The sequence below is a fragment of the Maniola hyperantus genome, chromosome 26 (genome assembly GCF_902806685.2).
Source record: "Maniola hyperantus chromosome 26, iAphHyp1.2, whole genome shotgun sequence".
NCBI lineage: Eukaryota > Metazoa > Arthropoda > Insecta > Lepidoptera > Nymphalidae > Maniola > Maniola hyperantus.
In genome coordinates, this window is record NC_048561.1 from 4,984,245 (window position 1) to 4,993,465 (window position 9,221).

A 9,221-nucleotide genomic window follows, 5' to 3' on the forward strand; every position below is an offset into this window, starting at 1 on the left:
CAAGAAGCACTGCGCGGCGTAATGTTGCTTTTAGCGCGACGTGGCAGAAAATTCTCGTCCCTTTCGTACGCGAGCATTTGTTGAGAAACGGTCTCAAGTCTGTTACGTAACTTTTCCCAGTCTTTAATAGATATTGGTGGTGTACTAAACATCGCTGATAATAATTAGATTTGGCTCGGAAGGATCAGATTCGAGTGTAGACGATAAAATAAAACACCGGGTTATTCGGTACGTGAGACTCGAGAAACTGACTGACTGTTGCCACGATCGCGTGCATTGGCGGCATTCTGCGTTTGTTCACGCAAATTCGTTTTTTGTTTGATGACTCTGTAAGGCGGTACAAACTGACGTAATGGCAACGGTTTCAAGACGGCCGCTTCTAAACTTGTCAAAACTAACCAACATTATAAAATTAATAGACACAGCTAAGGATATGAGCGTTCAATGAACCAAAAGCTTAATTTGCTGTAATCCGCTGAAACAGGTCGAATCTGTATGGTGCAACATGCATCATGCGAAATGCACCGCCCGCACTCCCACTGCTAAACATGCAGGAAGAAGCAGCCACCAGGCAAGCAATACGCACCACTACCACGCAGCACCACACAAATCCCAAACACAATCGACGCACGTTTCGCCCTGACACCGGAGCATCCTCAGGAGATGTAGACCTTACAATGCACAATTGCAAAGTGACGCGCGCGGCAAACGCGCCGTCTTAAATGCCTTTGACCTCCGACTAACAAGAAAAGACGCAGGAAAAACATACATACACCTATAAAATTTTGTATATTTGTTTCAATGATATTAGAAAAAAAGAGGTTAATTTCTTTATCAAACACGTTAAAGATACCTAATTCTTTTCGCTTCAGAAGTGTTTCGAACCAGCTTTAGCATATGACAAGGGTCAAACATCAAAGCTACTTCTTTATCACAATTGGGATGCTTGAACGTTGTTTTTAAGTTACTTGGATCCTTTAAATTACAGCCCAATATGTTTGCAGCTGAAAAGTTAGCTTGACAGCCGTCAAAGGTCACTGCAACAACGTAGACCCCAGATTCAAAACTCTTACTCAGACACGAAGTAATTAAATGTGCTCTTGTCTTACTACTTACACCTGTTACAAAAAAGTAACCCACAGGTAGCTTCCAGCTTTCGTTCAATGCGACTAAAAGAAAGACATAAGCTTCTGTGGCAATAACTTTACTATTGCAGCCACCACCAAAGTCTACCAAGCCTTCTGTTTTTCTTCCAGTCCATTTGGATTGATGTCGTAGAGCCATTTCATCTACTACAAGAGCGCAAATCATTCTCTTACCAGACAATTCAGTTTTCTTTTTAAGCGTATCAAATGCTTGGGCAGTAAACCCGGGTGAAACTGAGCTGTTTTCATACCTCTAAGCCCGGCACTGACGATACATCCAAAAGGACGGCGTCTAATTATTTAGCACACTCACGATGGATCCATCGGATTACGTCCTCGGTGCCAGTCTTTCAACCTCGCTTGAGTCGCTTGTAGCTTGAGCGCGCGATATTGTATTATCTATGCTGAATTATACTATTATCGGGTACCTAATACTTACTAGGTAAACCATTCGTTGTAATTCATCAATAACACCCAGATTCAGCCCCCTAATTCATGAAGAGGAAGTGTCCAACAACATGGATGACCTTCGGTTCAAGAGACACAACCGTGTTGAGCGCGCATCAGGAGTCCTCCCAAGTGCGGAGTACGGGAATATCGTGATGCGCGCCGACCCCGAGTTCACCACCGCCATATCTAACATAATCAGTCAGCCGCGCGCTGTCTATGAATTTGACTTAATAACGTCCATGATATATAATACTTCTGCTGAGTATTATAGAAATATCCGATATTACATGCACCAGCGTATTAATAATATGGATACAAAAAAACCTCATTACCAACTGAAAATATTGCCAGGGACCAGCATCCTAGACTTGTTAACCGCCGTAGATCCCTTCTCAGTGGGGTATTCGAGAATCAATAATATGCTGAGAGAACTGCTAGATGGCTACAGGCCAAAGCGACATTTCTTGCGTATAGTCAACACTGCCTCTAGTTTTGGTTCTCGATTACCGCACTCATCCTTGTTGGATCTTATAGCTTTATTCTACAGCTCCGCGTTTCCCTCCAATTTTGGGAACGATGGCGCAAAGAATTCCTGTGTGAGCTTCAACAAAGAGCAAAATGGCGAATAAATAAAGGAAACTTACTGCAAGGAGATATGGTTGTCATCAAACAAGCAAACCTACCTCCACTAAAATGGCGCATGGGGCGCATATCAAAACTTTATCCTGGAGCAGACGGAGTCGCACGTGTAGCCGACATTTTAACCACAAGTGGTATCATAAGACGTGCAATTAACAGTCTGTGCCCCTTACCATCGGCATCAGACAAGGAACTTCAACATCCCCAGGTCGTTGAAGGGGGGGAAGATGTTGGCGCACGCGCCGATAAGAATCGACGACGGCCGACGACGCACGAAGGCGCGGTCGGCAGCCATTAATTTTTACTTGTAAACAAGAGAGCGACGTGACTTCAAGATCTGTGATCGAACATTTAAAAACTGTGGAAATAGTTAATATTTTATCACCTTCCTTATTCGTGGAACCTTTATACTCAAGTGTATAAATAAATATCTTCTTTAAGGCTTCAATGCTATTGTGTTGTTTGTATTAACCTGTGAAAAATACATCGATCAACAAAGGGTTTCTTCTAATATCATTGATTTGTTTAGAAGCCCTAATAGATTATCATATGTGATTATTGCAGTTCCGATAATATTACATACCATACGTGTCGAATTGATAACCTTCTTTTGAAGTCGATTAAAACACAATTTTAGTGATAAGGATGGGCTTGTTTATTTTTCAAAAGTTTATCAAATCGTGGTGCTATTTTTGAAACGTTATTAATCAAATCATTTTCTAATTGCAGTCTATTTCTAGTAGACAAGTTCACACAAGTATGAAGTGGCGAATGGTAGGGGAGAGGGAGGCACCTTAGGACAGAGGCAGATTAGGACACCAGAGAAAACTCTGAAATTATCGATTATCTTTTCAACTAAATACATTTTTTACAATAGCAACACCATACCCCATAACTGTCATGTGTCTTCTACCGAAATGTCACATGTCAAACTGACTTATAACAAACTCATGATTTTCGGCGGTTACAGTATTTTTCTCGGACTAACAACGAAGTATTTTTTGAATAAATATCTTGCTTGAATTATAAATTATTGAGTGAATTGGCTAAATTAGTTGTCTTGCAATGTATTGAAGTTTATTTTTTAACTTTCCAGTAAAATATTCTGTGAATGTGATTACATCTAAAGTTTTATAAAAGTGTGGGGTTGGGGCAGTTTAGTGCATTTATGCTGAGGCACATTAGGACACATGTCCTAATTGCCCCATTGTTTTCTTTTAACTTTCTTAATAGGTTTATATTTGGTTCAGGTACTCAAAATGGTGCGGAATTATAAGAAAAAGCGGGAAACATGTGTGAATGAAGATGATGTGAAGAGAGCCTTGGACCACGTCCTCAATAAAACCTTGAAATTAAGAGAGGCTGCGACTATATTTGGGATTACGAAAAGCACATTGGGATACAGGTTAAAACTTTTAAAAAATAATCAAAAATCTAAAGCCGAGGCTTTTTCTAGTAAATACTCTGTAAACCAAATTTTCACTACATATGAAGAAGAAATGCTAGAAGAATATATCTTGAAATCGTCCAAGATGAATTATGGTTTAACATATCATCAAACCAGGTTACGGCCTACACCCGTTAGGCTATACGGCCAGTATTGTAGTTATCCATATTTTGTTAAATAACAAGTAAGTTATAACCTCAACATATTGGCGGTGACATTTACAACTACGCAACATTGGCGGAATCAATATCGCGCGTCACAGTTGGCAAACTTAAAGGTATGGGACTACTCCACATGGAAATTCCTTGTTCGGATGCTACTAATCCACGAGGATTTGTGGGACGCCGTTGAAAAAAGGAAAGGCGTGGACGACAAAACGCAACTCAAGGCGCTCGCGCTGGCGCGTATTTGTCTGCTCGTGCAGCCCCCCGTGTTGACGCATATTAGAAACGCAAAAACTGCATACGAGGCGTGGGAAAAACTGGAAAATGTATACCAAGGTAAAGATCTCACGAGGCGCCTAGGCTGTTGCGCACATTGTTCGCATTAAAACTCGAAGGATTCATGGACACGCAGACTTATTTAAATAAAATAAGCGACGTCGGTCAGCCGCTACAAGACATCGGTGCTGGATTGGAGGATGACTTTCTAGCTGTCATTATGCTGAGTGGGCTGTCGTCCAACTACGACCCACTTATAATGACTTTGGAAAACTGTTCAGAGAAGCTCCCCACAGAGTCAGTAAGATCCCGGTTAACACAGGAATATCAACGGAGGTTTGAGAAAGATGATACTAGTTCGGCTTTAGCTATGAGTAAACCGAGGAGTAAGATTATCCGCTGGTTCCGGTGCAAGAAGACCGGGCACAGATTCAGGGACTGCGCTAAAGCAGCAAAGAAGGAAGATAAGAAGAGTAAAAGTTTGTTTTGTGCTATGTCAGTGAATTTAGGCAGTGATATTTGGTATGTGGACATTTCTTATTTTTATCACTGTGAAATGTTTGGTTAGTCGCAAGGCTGTAGGGTTATTTTCAACTTCTCTAACATCTTGCAAAAGTTTAGACTTTACTGAGTCTGCCGATATTTGCATACCTGAGCTCGCATTTGCTATTATCATAGGCTTATAGGATTCAGGCAGACCGGAAAGTAGCAATGTTCTCAACCACTCATCATCCACTTTGAAGCCTATATTTCTTGAGTGAGTGGCTTATTAGCAGTAGACGTTTTGTGAAAAATATAATACGAAATGTGGGCGTGGCATACGTTGACGCGAGGTTAGGTTCCCAACAATGTTCACAGATATTACAATCCAGTCCTCTCTAGGCCCTTAACCTAATGATTTTATGTCGAAATAAAATAATAATGTGCACTTAAAACTTTAATATTGTTCTTATTTTAAATAATTACTACAACTTGTCTATGCCACCGCAAGCGTCCAGAAAAAGAAAGAAAGGCACAGAGCCATAGACTTCTTAATTGTTACATCCTTCACTCCATCCATTCATATTTTAGCTTTTTTATGCATAAACTGAAATGCTAATTGCATAATTTATATTAGATTACAAAGATACCATCACGACTGAATTATTACGATCGCCTTACAGCGAATTTTCTTTAAAAAAACGCCTTAACTTTCTTTATGAAGTTCAGATTTGTCCCTTTTCACCCCAATTTACGTATAATTATATAGAACATGAAATCAAAATTGAAGTTAGTGTGGTAATCTTTAACATTGTTAAAGATTTCGCTAATGCAAAAGCTCGAAAAGTAACTTTTTTGTAAATACATTTGTGTATATAATAGGGGTTAAAGTATGAAATTGCCGTTTTATTGTAATAGGTACTTCGAATTGACATAGAACCTTCATGGTTTGAGATTTTGGAGTGAAACTTTTTTCATACGGTACCTATGTAGTTCTTCTTTTAAAAAATGTGCAACATTGGATTATCAACTTTAGTTGTTTTTTTATTCAGCTTAGACAATAAAGATGGATACTTCGAAAATTCGTGTGATTTTTGAATACGAGTTCCGACGCGGAACTAACGCGGCAGAAACAGCTCGCAATATTAATGTTGCGTTTGGAGAGGGGACTGCTAATGAACGCACTGTGCGATTTTGGTTTAAACGCTTTCGTGATGGAAACTTCGATTTGAAGAACGAACCACGTGGAAGACCCGCCCACACAGGTGAATAACAATGATTTGAAAGAGATGGTGGAAGCCGATCCGAGCCAAACTACCCAGGAATTAGCGGCATGGTTTAACGTTACCTTACCAACAATATTGACTCATTTGCGTCAAATCAATAAAATAAAAAAATATGAAAAATGGGTGCCGAGACGCCTCTGGCTTTTGACGGTTGTTTGGCCTTACGAATAAAGATCTTCGACGATTAGCGTTTCAGCTAGCAGAAGCGAATAATATTGACCATTCTTTTAATAGGACTTCTCAACTGGCAGGGGAAGATTGGTTAGCTGGGTCATGAAACGACACTCACAGATATCGCTGCGTGCGGCGGAGCCAACGTCAGTGGCAAGGGCGATGGCCTTTAATACGGTCAGTGTTAACAAATTCTTCGATTTACTCGAGGAACTTATAGATCAATATAAAATTCTGCCTACAAAAATTTTCAATGTGGATTAAACGGGGCTGACGACCGTTCCAAAAAGACAAAGCCTGCTTTATAATCGCTTTAAAAGCAAATAGCAGGTTCAGCGGAAAGAGGTTGTTACGGACAAGCTAAACTGCGCGGGAGACGCTCGGTAACCATGGCAACGGACTGACACGAGATCAGCCGAGTCTTAGACAATATCTTGGTAGAGAGAGAAGGTAAGTAATTGTCAGAAAGAGAAGGCATGCCTCGTGTCGGAAAATGCATGGAATGTGCCAAGGGCGAGTCGAAATGAAGCGGCAACGTCGCATAATCTATGCATAATTGGTTAGTGCAATTTATTAGCTCATTAGAAGAGGTACTTACCAAGGCAAAATATGCCAATATCAATGCGTGATTTTTACGCATTATTCGTTCTCAAGTTTTCGGTCTCAGTTTTAATAAAAGTGAAAGTGCTAGAATAGGGTGCAATGATAGGGAAAAGTACCTCTTCGAATAGCTAAGTAGCTAGGTAAAAAGACCAGCTTAGGCTGGTCAGTGGCCTCTCATCAACCGGGGCAAATGACACCAGCTCATCAAACCCCAGCTGTGATCAGCTGGACTACTACAAAGGGTGAGTGAACCGAGTCAGCCGGTACCTGTTCTTGCTGTAGCATAGCAGGCAACAGCTGACACCTACCGCGTCCTCCCTCGACGCAATAGCCCTCCAATAGCAACAACCTCACAGCTGAGCCGTGGTCCTTACCACCCACGGTTAGCTGAACGAAGAGCAGCTGCGGTGCAGCGGCGCACTGGTGCACGGCGCCTGTCCTCGTCTACTACTCCTCGTCGAGTATTCAAGACTGTGGCCACCTTTTTGGAAGACAGACGCTTTCAAGTGGCGGTTGAAGACGCTCTGTCCACGGAACGACCCATCCGAGCCGGTGTGCCCCAGGGAAGCTGCCTGTCACCCGTGTGCTACTCTTGGTACACGGACGACATCCCAGTTGCCGGCGGCGCCATGCTGGCGCTGTACGCCGACGACGCTGCATTTCTTACAACCTCGCTAAATGGCCCGCACGCGGCGATTAAAATGCAGCGCGCACTGGATGCACTTCCCACTTGGCTGAAGGACTGGAGACTCAAGGTCAACGTGGCGAAAACCCAGGCGATATCCATCGGGCGGACCTTTCCGCCGCCGCCGGTATCGCTCATGGGAGAGGCCATCGAATGGTCATCCACGGCGAAATACCTGGGGGTGACCATCGACAGGAAGCTCAGAATGCGGCCCCACGTCAGGAATGTGGTCGCGCAGACGCGCACCGCACGGACACTCCTACGCCCCGTGCTGGCGTCTCAACTGCATCTCCGTACGAGGCTGTGCGTCTACAAGACGTACGTCCGCACGCGACTCACTTACGCGGTCCCAGCTTGGTACGCGCTAACGAGCGAAACGGACCGCCAGTCGCTGCGGGCGCAACAGTCGCTCGCGCTTCGCACCATCGCCGGAGCTCCACGCTACGTACGGAACGCGGTCATCTCCAGGGACCTGCGCATGGAGAGCCTCGACGACCACATTCGCCGCCTGAGCTCCTCTATGTTCGCGCGCGCGGATGGAGCGCGAGCCCAGCACTTGCAGGGCATCGCGCCATACCACCGGCGCCCACCGGACATGAGAGGCCTGCCACGTGACCTTGCTACCTGATTGACCCATCGCTTCCTCGCCGCTGGCTGACGGACGCCCGCCGGGCTTCATCTGGCGGGCTCGACCTCGCTGAGCGGCGGGTGGAAAGCCCACGGACACACCACGTCGCGCTGCAGTGGCCGATCGCACGCGGGCTCGTTTGAACTGCAGCGCGCCCACCGGACTGACTCCACTGACCAGTGGTCACACCCCGCGACCCGCCTGTAGTTGCAGGCGGCGTTGCTACCACTGAAGGGGGCCATCGCCCCGAACAGTTACCCCGGGACCCGCAAGGGTCCGCGTGGACGACCAGACTCGCGCGTGCCCAATGCAACCACAAGCAGCCAACCGACCACCTGACCTAAGGGTCATTGTGGAAGGTCCTCGACCACAGCGGGCTGAGCACGGTGGACAGCAGCAATAGCGTCGAGCTTCGAACCTGCCACTTGTCTTAAGGGTCACAGTGGTGAGGGGTTCGCAACAGCAACGGGTGGAGAGCTTCAGATATCCGCTGCGATCAACAGGTTTTTAAACCATATAGCTCCCCCCAAGTGTTAATAGTTATTTAACAGTGTCTCTTAGTGAGTAACAAGTAAACTTTTCCGACGGCCATTTTAAATGAACTTTTCCGGCGGCCATTTTGAATTGAACTTTTCCGTCGGCCATTTTGAAGTCATATAGTGAGAGGTCCCACATATCTAAATAACTTTAATGTGATAGCTTATGTATTAACCATTATGTGCTAACCTTTATGTACTAACCTTTATTTATATTGGTTCTAGCTAATGTTTAATCTTGTATCCATTTACTTGCAACCATTATCACCTCGGGTGTCCCGCAGGGCTCTCTCTTAGGTCCACTCTTCTTTAACCTATTCGTCAATGATCTTGTAGACAAATTACATTGTGAGAGTTTGTTTTATGCCGATGACCTCAAAATTTTCAAATCAATTGACAATATAAATGATGCTCTTTGTCTTCAAGATGATTTGAACGCTGTTGCTGACTGGTGCACCGATAATCGTATGAGTCTTAATATTGATAAATGTTTTGTGGTCAGCTTTACTCAAAGAAAGTCTAAGAAGATTGAATTTAATTACTCTTTGAAAGGTCAAACTCTCACAAGAAAGACATCGGCTAAGGATCTTGGTGTCATATTTGATGACAAATTGACGTTTAGAGATCATTACGAATACATAATTGCCAAATGTAACAAACTGGTAGGATTTATTTTAAGATCGACGAGGAATTTTAAAAAGCCTTCTAGCT

At 43.9% G+C, this 9,221-nt stretch overlaps 1 long non-coding RNA gene across 1 annotated transcript in view; it reads left to right on the forward strand.

Moving 5' to 3' along the window:
* Positions 1-5,747, forward strand: part of LOC138404265 (uncharacterized) — a 31,384-nt gene extending 25,637 nt beyond the window's left edge. Inside the window, exon 2 of the long non-coding RNA XR_011238270.1 lies at positions 3,485-5,747. This is a non-coding gene — a long non-coding RNA (uncharacterized lncRNA). The remainder of the gene's footprint in view (positions 1-3,484) is intronic.
* Positions 5,748-9,221: the final 3,474 nt, after the last annotated feature.